This window comes from Eubalaena glacialis, chromosome 6 (genome assembly GCF_028564815.1).
Source record: "Eubalaena glacialis isolate mEubGla1 chromosome 6, mEubGla1.1.hap2.+ XY, whole genome shotgun sequence".
Taxonomy (NCBI): Eukaryota; Metazoa; Chordata; class Mammalia; order Artiodactyla; family Balaenidae; genus Eubalaena; species Eubalaena glacialis.
In genome coordinates, this window is record NC_083721.1 from 69,769,219 (window position 1) to 69,783,197 (window position 13,979).

Sequence of the window (13,979 nt, forward strand, 5' to 3'; positions counted from 1 at the left end):
CTTCCAGGAGGCCAATGGCAGAGATGAGGCCTAAGAGGCAAGCAGGGCTCTTCCCTGGAGGTTTTACTGTTACAGCTCCTCTACTTCCAAGGGTGTGGGCTGAACAGAGGAGAGAGGCAGTCTGAAGGTGAACTGGCTGGAAGTGCGCGTGGGGAAAGGAGGAAATACAATCATTGAGGACTGAAAATGCAACACGAACCATGAAGCTTACTGGTAGCACTTCAGGGAGCCACGACCCGGCTTCCATCCCAACCCCATCCAAGCACCACCTGAGTCTGGGCCTGGATTCCCTTAGGCCAGGGGTAGAGCCCTTCAGAGCAGGGGAGAGAGACAGAGAGACAGAGAGACAGAGAAAATAGGTCACAAATTCCATCAGAGTCCCATAAAACACCACACCTAAGAGAGAATCTTCTAAGGATCATCTGTGTACCTGGCTTCCACACTGTACCTTCTTCACCTCTCCCCACTATATCTGGAGTGCTTGGGGAGGTGGGAGAGATGCATCTTCCTAACCTCTGTGTCCTCTGCGGCACCTTGCCAGCTGGTTGTATAAAACTCCTCTATAGGGACTTCCCTGGTGGCACAGTGGTTAAGAATCCGCCTGCCAATGTAGGGGACACGGGTTCGAGCTCTGGTTCAGGAAGATCCCACATGCCGTGGAGCAACTAAGCCCGTGCGCCACAACTACTGAGCCTGTGCTCTAGAGCCCACGAGCCACAACTACTGAGCCCTCATGCCACAACTATGGAAGCCCGCGTGCCCTAGAGCCTGTGCTCTGCAACAAGAGAAGCCACCACAATGAGAAGCCCGCGCACCAAAACAAAGAGTAGCCCCTGCTCACCGCAACTAGAGAAAGCCCGCATGCAGCAACGAAGACCCAAGGCAGCCAAAAAAATAAATAAATAAAATATAAATAAATATAAAAAATAATAAAACTCCTCTAAAAATGTATATCAAAGTAAAATGGAATGGACACCAACAAAGATGGTGATGGCCAATACTTACTCCATTTTATTAATCAATTTATTAATTTTATACATTGTATAAATTAGATGTATTATATATAATAATGTTATGTTGTATCAATTTTATAAATTTTTATAAATTATAGAAATTCTATAAATTATGAAAGAAGCTAACCATTATTGACTCCATTTTACAGATGAAGACTCTGAGCCCAACAGAGGTAAGGGAACTTGCCTGAAGCCACACCAAGCGTAAGGGGAGCCAGGCCCAGCTGGACAGGGTGACAGAGTCCTCCAGCTCCGCCACTGCCCATACCACTTTCCAAGAGCAGCACAATTCTCAGAGAACGTGTTGAATCATAGTTAAGCAGTAGGAGATTTCCTACTGCAGGATGGGGTAGTTAGAGTGATGGTTTCAGAGGTGGCTTTGATAGGGAAGGATGCAAGATCATTATGTGAAGAATGAACCTAAGGGGTGTGTTCATCTGATGAAAAATCAATCAAGCCACACTTACGAGTTGTGTACTTTTTTGTATGTAAGTTATGCTTCAATAAAAATTAAATTAAAACGAATGAGCCAGCAAACAGTCCCTGGTGCTCCTGGTGCTGTCTTATACAGAAGGATGACTGGTTAATTCTTCTCCCCCGTGGGGTGGGGGATGGCAGGTGTTGGCTTTTCTGGAACCTCTCCCTGCTTCTCAGCATCCTCCACACTGCCACCGAGCTGTCATCCTGAAATAAAGGTCCAGTCAGGTCCTCCTCTGCCTACAGTTCCTCATTAGCTTCTTGTTTCCTCCAGAATAAACTCCAGATTCCTTGGCAAAACCGGCCATGTTCTGTGCCTAACCAACTTTCCAATCTAATCTTTCATAGGAGATGAGGCATAAGACCCCGGGTTCTACCATCTCCTGGCTATGTGACTTGGGCAAATCACTGAACCTTATCTGTAAAACAAGAGTGATGGTAGTGTACCGAGATCATGGTGAAGATAGCAGAGATTATGCACGTGGAATGCATAAAACAGTGTCGGGCTCCCAATTACTACTCGGTAAATGTTTGCTATCACTTCTCATTTTTCACTTGACTACCCAGACACAGTAGGTTATTTCCCCACTATTCTCTGATTCCTTATTCCTCTCTCACCCCTAAATTTTCTTTACTTATCCCAGTTCTCCTCTCCGAAGAATCGCTCAGCTGTCACTCCTCCAGTGGGGCTCCTTCTGGCGCCCTCCACCCTACTTCCAATGGGGGACTTGTCAGTCCTCTCTCACACTCTCATGATGCTTTGCCTCCGCTTCCACTAGAGCACTAATTCTGTGGTACCTGCCACTAGTGCTTTCATAGGGGACCTTCTCCCTTGCTCTAGTGTAAACATCTGCTTGCTCATCTCCAGGAACCTCCCAGCGACTGGTACTCTGCATGTTGGAGTGGACAGTGTCTGAGATGTTTGTCCAGCAGGTGAGCCAACATCCCAGCCCTTTCTCTGAGGCATGCCCACTGTCCCCAGCAGTTATTTTGGGCAGTGTGACTCCTTGTCCCCACTGCCCCCTCCAGCAGCTGTTGATAGGACCAGAGATGAGCAAATGACCCAAGCTGGGCTGATCAGAATGTTTGGTCCTAGGACTTAGAAATGGAGAGGACATTTACTGTCGGTCTGCCCCAGTACTGCCCCAAATCTGTTGGGAGTTGAATTGTGTGTTCCCACCCCGCCCCTACTAAAAAGTAACGTTGAAGACCCAATCCCCAGTACCTGTGAATGTGACCTTATTTGAAAATAGAGTCTATGCAGATGATTAAGATGAGGTCATTGGTGTGGGCCCTAATCTAAAACACTGGTGTCCTGGGACTTCGCTGGTGGTCCAGTGGTTAAGACTGCACGCTTCCAGTGCAGGGGGTGCGGGTTCAATCCCTGGTCGGGGACCTAAGATCCCACATGCCGCGTGGCCAATAAAATAAATAAATAAATAAAGGGAAATTAAAAAAAAAAAACCACTGGTGTCCTTATAAGAAGAGGAAATCAAGACACAGAAACAGATACATACAAAGGAAAGATGTGAAGACACAGGAGAACCTGAATCTACAAGCCAAGGAATGCCTAAGGCTACCAAAAGTGAGGAGGGAAGCCTGGAACAGATTCTCCCTTGCAGCCCACAGAAGAAGCCACCCTGCCCACATCTTGACTTCAGACTTCTACACTCCAGAGCCGAGACAATGAACTTCTGTTCTAAGTCACCCAGTCTGCAGGACTTCGTTAAGGCAGCCCTAGAAAACTAACATACAGTCTTTTGGTTGAACTTCTCCTCCTGTCTCAAGCATATGGTTCAAGAAGAGTGAATCTCCGCTCACCCTCCCTTGCTGTGGTTGTCATCATCATCATCATCATCATCATCATTACTGCTGACACAGAGCCTTACTTTGCGGTAGGCACTATTCTAACCACTCTAAATTTAATCTTAATAACAATCTATGAGATGGGTCCTATTGTTATCCTTATTCTACAAACAAAGAAACTGAGGCACAGAGAGGTTAAGTGCCAGGAGTCACACAGCTAATATGTAACAGAGCCAGGATTTAAGCCCAGGCAGTCTTATTCCAGAGTCTATGCTTTCTCCTCTACCCTTATCTAGTGCCCCTCCCACCTAACCCACGGATGGAGACGTGCCCCAAGCTGGATCAGTTAGAGCCCACTCTAAGAATTTTTCTTAAATTAGAATTTGTGGAGAAGAGCCAACCCTCTCAGGTGGCAAGACTAATCAGGTGTCGTTAGTGTCCTTTAACATGTGGAAGGAGCGGGTCTACCTTAAGCAAAGAACACTCACAGGCAGACACGGGAAATGGAGAGATAAATGACATTCAGTCCCTGTAACCTTCTGTCCAGAAGGTCTTGCCCCAGCCTGCCCTTTCCAAGGTTTGTTTATCAGAGCCCATAAATTACACTTTTGCCCAAGCTAGTTGTGTTGGGTGTCCATTATTTGCAAGCAGACGATTCCTGACTGGCACACCGGCAAACTGGAAACCGGGACTGAAAGACTCCATTTCCACTGGGGAGGGGTCTCTTGAGTGGTGGCGATAAAAAGAAACCTCGGCTCCTGTGAGGCAGGCATCTTCTGCAAGGGGCTGAGTACCAGGGAGAGCTGGGGGCTGCAGGGGAGATGGAGGAGCAGATGCTGAGAAAGGCAGAGTGGGGATGGAGAGAGAGCACCATGGAGTCTTAAGAGTTTTTCAGGTCTGAGGCTTGGCTGTATTCCTGCCTGTGGGTTCTATGAGATCTCCCCGTAGCCATGTCATCAGCTCCCATTTTCAGTTTAAACCGACACGTGTTGGTTTCAGTAGGTTGTACGCAAAGAATCATAAATAATTCACATGCAGCTGGTACTTAATACTGTTGAATATAATAGAAGGTTTCTAAGTGAAATGATAGATAGCATAAGGACTGTTCCTTAGGAATATTGCTCTGGAGGCTGTATGTAGGAACAATTCCTTTTGGGGAACATGGATGGGAAGCAGAGATAATAATAGAGAGGTGCCCGCAGAGGCCAGTCTGAGAGGTGAGTAGAGCCTGAGTGACTGGAGAGAGATGTGGGGAATACCAAGGGAAGGGATGTGGTGGACTCAGCCTCTGAGGGGATGGGGCAGTAAAGGAGAAGGACCTGTCAAAGAGGATGGGAGTTTAAGCCTGGTTTCCAGAAGGAAGGATGGTACCATTAATAGAAGGAGGGCAGTCAGGAGAGAAGATGAGTGGCTCTCAAACATTGACATTGAGCTGAGGTGCCAGTGACAGAAATAATAATTAGGTTCAGGAGAGGAGCCGGCTGTAGAAGCAGAGACTGGGGGTGGGTCACTCTCAGCTGGGGCTGGAGCCGCCAGAGATGCCAAGGCAGCTGAAGGAGAGCACAGAGGAAGAAAAGGCAGCAGACTCCTTACTCAGGAAGTGAGAGAATGAAAAACAGAGAAAGAGCAGTCAGGAGGTAGGGCAGAAACACAGCATGGGCAAAGTTGAGGAAACTGAGGAAGGAGATGGTTTCCAGAAAGGAGGACGAGATCACAGGAAACCTGTAAGGGAGCAGGGAGTAGGTGATGAGGGGAGAAGGCAGATGGCAAGGCTTGCAGGAGAGGTGGGCTGGAAGTAATTTAGTGCCACTGCAGTCTGCAGCTGCATTTGCCTTCTCAGGGAGTGGTGAGGCTGATTTTGCAGCTAGGAAGATGTTTGGACAGCCTGCTTGAATGAGGAAGGTGAAAGCTCCAGGAAATAACCTGGGTAGGCTGGTGAGATCATGAGAAACCCAAATCTGAACTACCCTGCCTGATAAAGGGGGAGGGTGAGAGGCTGGGGCTGTGGATTGGGGTTGAGGGCGAAGATGTGAAGAAGTGGTTCCAGTCATGGCTCTTGGTTGTAAACAACAGAAACTGGCTAATTTATGTAGAAAAATAAATTACTGGAAGGCTTTTTGGTGGCTCACAGAATCTGGAAGTATAATAGCTATTTATGCTCCATAACAAATTATCCCCCCCAAAAACAATGCACATTTATTATCTCCTAGTTTCTATGGGTCAGGCATTTGGGAGCAGCTCAGGTGGAGCTTCCGTTAGCTGAAGTTTGACTGGGGCTGGGGAGCTGCTTTCAAGATGGCTCACTTGCTTGGATGTTGGCAGGAAAACTCAGTACTTCATTGGCTATTGGTAGGAAGCTTTTTTCCCTTATATATGGGCTTTTCCAGGAGACTGCCTGAATGCCCTTATGGTATTGGAGCTGGCCTCCCCCAGAGTGAGGGATCCAAGCAAGAGTGTAAGGAGGAAGCTGCGATGCCTTTCATGACCTAGTCTTGCATGTCACACATTGTCACTTCTACCATATTCTATTCATGAGAGGAGAGTCACTAAGTCTAGCCCATCCTCAGGGGAAGGGGAATTAAGTCCCAGCTCTTGAAGAGCGGAGTATCCAAAAATTTGTGGATGTATTTTTAAATGAAAACCATTATAGGACAGTTGGAGGATTAGACTTGAAAAACAGGCTGGAAGCTGGATATCCAGGACCCCAGCCAAGGTCACACCATACTGTGGGACCTGCTGCCCAAGCATGGGTCCTCCTCTTATAAATATTCCCTGCTTTTTTGTAGCACTTGCTCCAAAGACAAAGTCACTGGCTTAAGCAGCTGATTGGCTGATTTGGATCACAGAGCCCACACCCTGCCTGAAATACGGCCTTTGGGGCTTCTGTAATATGATGCAGGACCTGACTCTCACCAAGACCTACATAGTTGCAGATCCCCCAAACACACACACCCCATAAGAGCAATGCCCATCACAGAAAGACTCCTGTCTGATTCTCTAATGGGGGTCCAATAATTCAATTCTGACACCAACTCTCAGAGTTAGCATAAACCCCATAGGTTAAGGGCTCAGTCCCATAAGACTGCACCCATTTCAGATGCCAACCAAAAATGGAGTCCCCAGGAGACCCACACTTCTGCCTGGCTGACTAAAAATTTGGGGGTTCCCACAATCACCCTCAGGTTTGCTAATTCACTAGAATGCAGGAAAACACTGTACTTACATTTACTAGCTTATTATAAAGGATACCACTCTGGCACAGCCTAATGGGCAAGGTATTTATGGGGAGGGCACAGAACTTCCATGTCCTCTCCAGGTACACCAACCTCCCAGCACATCAATGTGTTTGCCAATTCAGAAATCTTATTGTTCAAGAGTTTTTATATCTCAGTCTCCAGCTCGCTACCCCTCCCTGGAGCTAATCAGGTGTTTGGTCTTTCTAGGACAAGTCCTATTCAGACGCTTTCTAAGGGCTCCACTCTGAGTCACTCATTAGCATAAACTCAGGTGTAGTCCAAAGAGGCTCTTTAGGAATAACAAAATGCACTCCTGTCACTACTCAGGAAATTCCAAGAGTTTCAGGAGCTCTGTGCCAGAAACCCAAAACAGGTGATGCAACAGATTGGTGGGACGGGGTGGGGGGGGGTGGGGTGGGCAGGGACTCTGAGGAGAAGCCTTAGCCAGAGAGGAGTTCCCTGGGATGGAGTGCTGCGGGCTTTTATTATTTATTCCATTTAGGTCATTTGCCATCTGTGGTGTTGCCTAGTAGTTGCGTGGTGATGTAACTGTCCTCTGTAATCAATAAATCCTTCAATAAAACTCTGTTATATCCTTGTGTTTGTCCTTGCCTTGGAGAATCAAAGGCAAGGGGGCTGCATCGTGTTCGTGTCAGCACAGGGTAGAGAGAAACCAAAGTGCCAGTGAGATTCAAATGCTTCAGTGGAAACCAGATATTGGAGCTCTTATCCCTGACACTTCCCAGAATCCCATCCTGGATTGTTCCAGGGACTCTTCAGAGGTATTTGGCGGAGGAAGGTGTTGGGTTTCCCATCACATGTGGGACTAGGTTTTGAGTCATTTACGTGTGGCTATCAACAGCAGGATGAGCCCACAAGGTAGAGGATGAGAGGACATCCTGGCTTTTGACACTTGGCTTTAAATACAAACTTGAAGTCGTTAGTAATGTGAATACAATTGTTAAGGGTGAAAATGGTATCATCTAAGGTCCACTCTGGAGTTAGTTTTAGCAAGCCAAATTTTTTTTTTTAATGAGCTCGAGCCTGGGGCCCTGTAGTTGAAGCCATTTAGAGAGCTAAATCCTGAGAAAAAAAGGAGAAGGTGAAAAACATACAGAGACATCAGGGATATGGCCCTCTAGGGACCTGACCAGAACAAAGAAGTGAAAAGCACAACTTCAGGCCGCCATGGTCTCACCCCGGGGGTCCAGGCCAGGGGGACATGGCTAGGTAGAGTGCTGGGGGTTTAGGGGGAACGCAGTCACATGGGGAAGATGACTGTTCTAAGTGAAGGCCAAGGGGTTGGCTTGGGGGCCCTCAGGTTTAAGCATCCTGCTAGCCGGAGCCAGGACAGGCAGGTGGAAAGGGGGGTGTGAGACAGGTGGAAGAGCTAAGGATCAATGCTGGAGAGGACAAGCAGGAAGTGCTCTTACTGAGTTGAGGACTGGGCTTTTTAACGTGATGTTTTCTTAATGAAATGTCAGAGGGAGGCCCTGCAATGAGTCTATGATGAATGTTCAGTCAATGCCCAATAATGAGTTATTAATTATTATTCAATAACCAAGCACATTCTTTCCAGGCCTGCCGTAGAAGCAAGGGGCTGACAGAGACACCCTTAAGCTGTCTATTCTATACCCCTGTTTTTATTTTTATTTATTTATTTATTTTTAATAAATTTATTTTATTTATTTATTTTTGGCTGTGTTGGGTCTTCGTTGCTGCACGTGGGCTTACACTAGTTGCGGTGAGCAGGGGCTACCCTTGGTTGCGGTGCGCAGGCGTCTCATTGCAGTGGCTTCTCTTGTTGCGGGGCACGGGCTCTAGGCGTGCGGGCTTCAGTAGCTGTGGCATGTGTACTCAGTAGTTGTGGCTCACGGGTTCTAGAGCGCAGGCTCAGTAGTTGTGGTGCACGGGCTTAGTTGCTCTGCGGCATGTGGGATCTTCCCAGACCAGGGCTCGAACCCATGTCACCTGCATTGGCAGGTGGATTCTTAACCACTGCGCCACCAGGGAAGCCCTATACCCCTGTTTTTAGAAGGACATACTCTAACCCAGGTCTCTGAGGATTCTTTTTTGGTCTTAAAATGACTTGGCCTGTTCTGCTGTTTGTCCATATTAATGTTGAGAAGGTTTCCCTTTTGCCTTGTCAAGCCCTCTTGTTAAAATTTATTTTAAACATTTAAGGAGCTCCTACTATGTGCTGGGCACTGGCCTGACCACTGGGGGACACAAAGACAAGGTAAACCAGATGCAGTCTTTGTTCTTAAGAGTTCATATCTAGGAACCTAAAAAAATGGTACAAATGAACTTATTTACAGAACAGAAATAGAGTCACATGTAGAAAACAAACTTATGGTTACCAGAGGGGGAAGGGGGGGGATAAACTGGGAGATTCGGATTGACATATACACACTACTATATATAAAATAGATAACTAATAAGGACCTACTGTATAGCACAGGAAACTCTACTCAGTACTCTATATGGGAAAAGAATCTAAAGAAAGAGTGGATATATGTATATGTATAACTGATTCACTTTGTTGTGCAGCAGAAACTAACACAACATTGTAAATCAACTATACTCCAGTAAAAATTAATTAAAAAATAAAAAGAGTTCACATCTAGTGTGTGTGTGTTGAGATGCAGGGGTTAGGGTGGTTGAGGAACTAGACACTAGAGGAAATTATATTATGAACAGGGCTATCAAAGAAGAGAGACATATTTATCCAGTACAAATGCTAGCTAGATATTTTTCATATATAATCTCATTTAATCCTCAATATAGCCCAATGGGGAAAGTACTATTATTATCCCCATTTTACAGAATGGGGATCTGAAATCATGTGGCTTCTCTAAGGCCACACAGCTAGTAAGTGGCAGAGACAGGACTCAAACCCATGCCTTTCTAAGGTCACAGCTTATATTCTTTTGTGTGTGTGTGTGTGTGTGTGTGTGTGGTAAAATATATACAACATAAAATTTACCATTTTAACCACCTTTTTTTTTAAACTGAAGTCTTTTTTTTACTTTATTTTGAAATTTTCACATTTTCTTTTTTATAATTTAAAAATTTTAAAAATCGTGGTAAAATATACATAACAAAATTTACCATCTTAACTATTTTTAAACATACATTCTAGAGTGTTAGGTACATTTTCAACCAATTGATTGATTGTTGTGCAACCAATCTCTACAACTCTTTTCATCTTTTAAAACTGAAACTCTGTATCCATTAAATAACAACTCTCCATCCCCACCCTGCAGCCCGACTCCTGGCAACTATCACTCTGCTTTCTGTTTCCATGAATTTGACTACTCTAGGTATCTCATATAAGAGGCCTCATACAGTATTTGTCATCTTGGAGACTGGTTTATTTCACTTATCATAATGTTCTCAAGATTCATCTATATTGTAGCACATGTCAGAATTTCCTTTTATTGTTTAAGGTTGAATGTATGTATATACTGCATTTTATTTATCCATTCATCTGTTGATGGACACTTGGGTGGCTTCCACCTTTGGCTACTGTGCTGCTCTGAACATGAGCGTACAAATATCTCTTTGAGACCCTACTTTCAATTCTTTCCGGTATATACCCAGAAGTGGTATTGCTGGTTCATGTGGTAGTTTTATTTTTAATTTTTTGAGGAATCATCATACTGTTTTCCACAGCTGCTGAACCATTTTGCATTCCCACCAAGAGTGCGTAAGTGTTCAAGTTTCTCCACATCCTTGCCAACACTTGATTTTTTCTGGGTTGGTTTGTTTGTTTTTTTATAGTAGCCACCCTAATAGGTGTGAGGCGGTAGCTCATTGTGGTTTTGACTTGCATTTCCCTGATGATTAGTAATGTTGAACATCTTTTCATATGCTTGTTGGCCATTTGCATATCTTCTTTGGAGAAATGTGTATCGAAGTTCTTTGCCCATTTTTAAATCAGGTTGGTTTTTGTTGTTGTTGAGATGTAGGAGTTCTTTTTATATTCTGGATATTTACCCCTGTCAAAAAAATGCAGAAAGCTTTACTTGATATGAATATTTTATTGAGGGAGAAATAAACTGATCAGGAACAGGGAGACTTTAGAAGCTTGCTTTCAGCAGTTATGGCTCAGTTTATAAAGCATGAATGAGGGATACGTTGTTTTCTGTTGTTGACTGGTTCCTAGAAACTCATGTTCCTTTTCATTGCATTAGCTTGTTTGTTTGTAACTAATTGGCTAGGAAGCCATAAGATCACACTGACATGAAGAAAGCTTAAGCTTTGTTTTTGGGAAAATCAGGACAGTCTGAAGTTTTGGTTATGTGACTATGAGTGTTGTGTCTCTGAGTATATTCAAACGGTGGTCTCTGTTTTGGTTTTCTTCAGTGCCTCTTATTGGATATATGATTTGCAAATATTTTCTCCTATTGTGTGGGTTGCCTTTTCACTCTGTTAATTGTGTCCTTTGATGCGTAGAAGTTTTTAATTTTGATGTAGTGCAGTTTATCTATTTTTACTTTTGTTGCCTGTGCTTTTGGTTTCATATCCAAGAAATCATTGCCAAATCCAATGTCATGAAGCTTTCCCTCTATGTTTTCTTCTAAGAGTTTTATAGTTTGGGCTCTTACATTTAGGTCTGTGACCGATTTGAGTTAATTTTTGTATATGGTGTGAGGTAAGGGTCCAACTTCAAGCTTTTGTGTGTGGATATCTGGTTTTCCCAGCATCATTTGTTGAGAAGACTATCCTCCATCTTAAAACATTTTGAAGTCCACAGTTCAGTGGTACTAAGTACATTCATATGGTAGGGCAACTACCCCCACTATCCATCTCCAGAACTTTTTCATCATCCTACTGAAATTCTACAACTATTAAACACAAACTCCTCATTTCCCTGTCCCCTCAAGCCCTGGAAACCACTGTTTTACTTTCTGTCTCTATGAATTTGTCATGGTCCATGATCTTAAGGACCACATTCCACACAGGAAAGTGTGGGAGCACAGAGAAGGGACACTTAGCCCTGGACTGCTGGGGGTGTTGGTGGGAAAATGATGAGTATCAGAAGAAGCTTTTGGAGGAGGGGGTGCCCAAGCTGGGTGGGTATCAGCCGAGTAGGAGTACGGGTGTAGCGGCATGCCAGCAGACTTGATGAGCAGAGGCAAAGGCTGTGAGCAGCACGGGGTGTTCTGGTGGGACTAGCTGCTCACCCAGGTGTAGGGATTACTAATGATTTCCCAGCTGTCTCTTCTTTAGAATTCCCCTCTCCTTCCACCTTCCCTACTCAGAGCTGACTTCTCTTTCTCTCCATCTCATTCCTCCTCTTTTTTAAATAAACCTGTGAACTTCTTATTCAAATATAAGTTACGGACAGCATAACCCATGAATGTGTGTGATGAATTTTTACAGAGTTAACATACCCAGGTACCCTGTACTCAGGTGGAGGAGCAGAACCCCAGCACCACAAGAGACCCCTTCCTGTGAGTATCCACACCCTTCCCTCAAAGGTAACCACGATCCTGACTTCTAACAAAACAGAGACCTTTTGCCCTTTTTGTAGCTTATATAAGTGGAATTATACAGAATATATTCTTTTGTGTTTGGACGTAACATTCCTTCCATTTTGTTCTGGCCAATTCTCCTCCATGCTTGAATGTCAGAAAACGGTCATTGTGCTAGTCCTCATCTCAGCTTAGATGATGGAGAGGAACTGGCTACACAAATGTAAGGTGGCATCACAATTCACAATAAACCACAGGACGAGAAGTTTCTCTGGCCGGGCCCCGTGGGGCTGCTGCTGTAGAATGGATGGTTCCCATTGAGGGCTGTAATGGAGGAGGGACAGCACTTGCCCTGTACTATTCTCCTAATATTTCAAAGAGAGTGAAGCTTAGAATTGTTAAACATTCCCAGAAGGGCCATAAATCTCATTTTAGCTAGTTTCAATTTCAGGATGAAATGGCTTGTTTTCTTGGCAATTTTTATTTTTCCCTCTCAGTCCCCTGCCCTCTGGTTCTCTGGCTCATAGACGCATGGCTTCCTTCCTTCCTTCCTCTCCTGGACTCTTTCCCTTTTGGCAGTTAATTTCTGCAGAGTTCAGCCCTCCTCTGGACCCAGGAGCTTTTAGCCAGTCTTGGACTCAGGAGATAGATATATACAAGAGTTACAAGGGATCCTGAAGATTAGCTGATTCACTCTACCCTTCATTTTTTGAAATTTTAAAAAATCAAGATATGATTTACATACAGTAAAGTGTACAAATCTTAGCATACAGCTCAACTAATTCAGCTCAATTAATAAATTAATTTTTATACATGTAGACTCATGTAACCATCATTTAATCAAGATATAGAACATTTCTAGCACCCAGAGGTTTGCTCATATTTTTTCCCAGTTGATCTCTCCTCCTCCCCGCCCCCACCATGGGAACCCCTATTTTCCTTCTATCACCATAGATTATGCTTACCTGTTCTTGAACTTCAGATAAATGGAATCATACAGTATGTGCTTTTTTGTGTCTGGCTACTTTTGTTCAACATCAGGGTTTTGAGATTCATCCATGTTCTTGTATATATCTGTAGTTTGTTCTTTTTTGTTGCAGAATAGGATATCATTTACTTATCTACTTTTTCAAGGACATTTGGATTGTTTTCAGTTTAGCCACTGTATTAGTTTGCTAGGGCTGTCATCACAAAGTACCACAGACGGAGTGGTTTAGACAATAGAAATTTACTTTCTCACAATTCTGGAGGCTAGAAGTCCAAGACAAAGGTATCAGCAGGGTTGATTTCTTCTGAGGACCTCTCTCCTTGACTTGTAGCTGGCCATCTTCTCTTTGTGTCTTCACACAGTCTTTCCTTTTCTTTGTGTGTCCTAATGTCCTCTTTTTATAAGGACACCAGTCATATTGGATTAGGGCTCACCCCAGTGGCTTCATTCAACTTAATCACTTCTTAAGGCCTTATCTCCAAATATAGTCACATTCTAAGGTACTGGGGGTTAGGACATCAGTATATGAACTTGTGGGGGAGTAGGCACAATTCAGCCCTACTATAAATAAAGCTGCTATGAACATTTTGGTACATATTTTATCCATATACTGTTGTCCAAAGTAGACAAACCAATTTACACTCCCATCATCAATGTATGGGAGTACAGGTGCTCTATATCCTCACCAGCCGCTTCATTTTATAGATGAGAAACAGAGACCAGGAATTCCCTGGCGGTCCAATGGTTGGGACTCTACGCTTTCACTGCCGAGGGCCGGGGTTCCATTCCTGGCCTGGTGCAGCGTCACCAAAAAACAACAGAGAGGAGGAGCTGAAAGGCCCACTTTCCCATATGCAGATCATGAGCTTGAGGATGCAGAGCATGCAGAGGAAGCCCTGTCTCCCGCCTGATTCACGAATTTCTGAAACTCTCCAACACATCACTTCATTCAATCAGTTATTTATCAAAAAGAACTCTG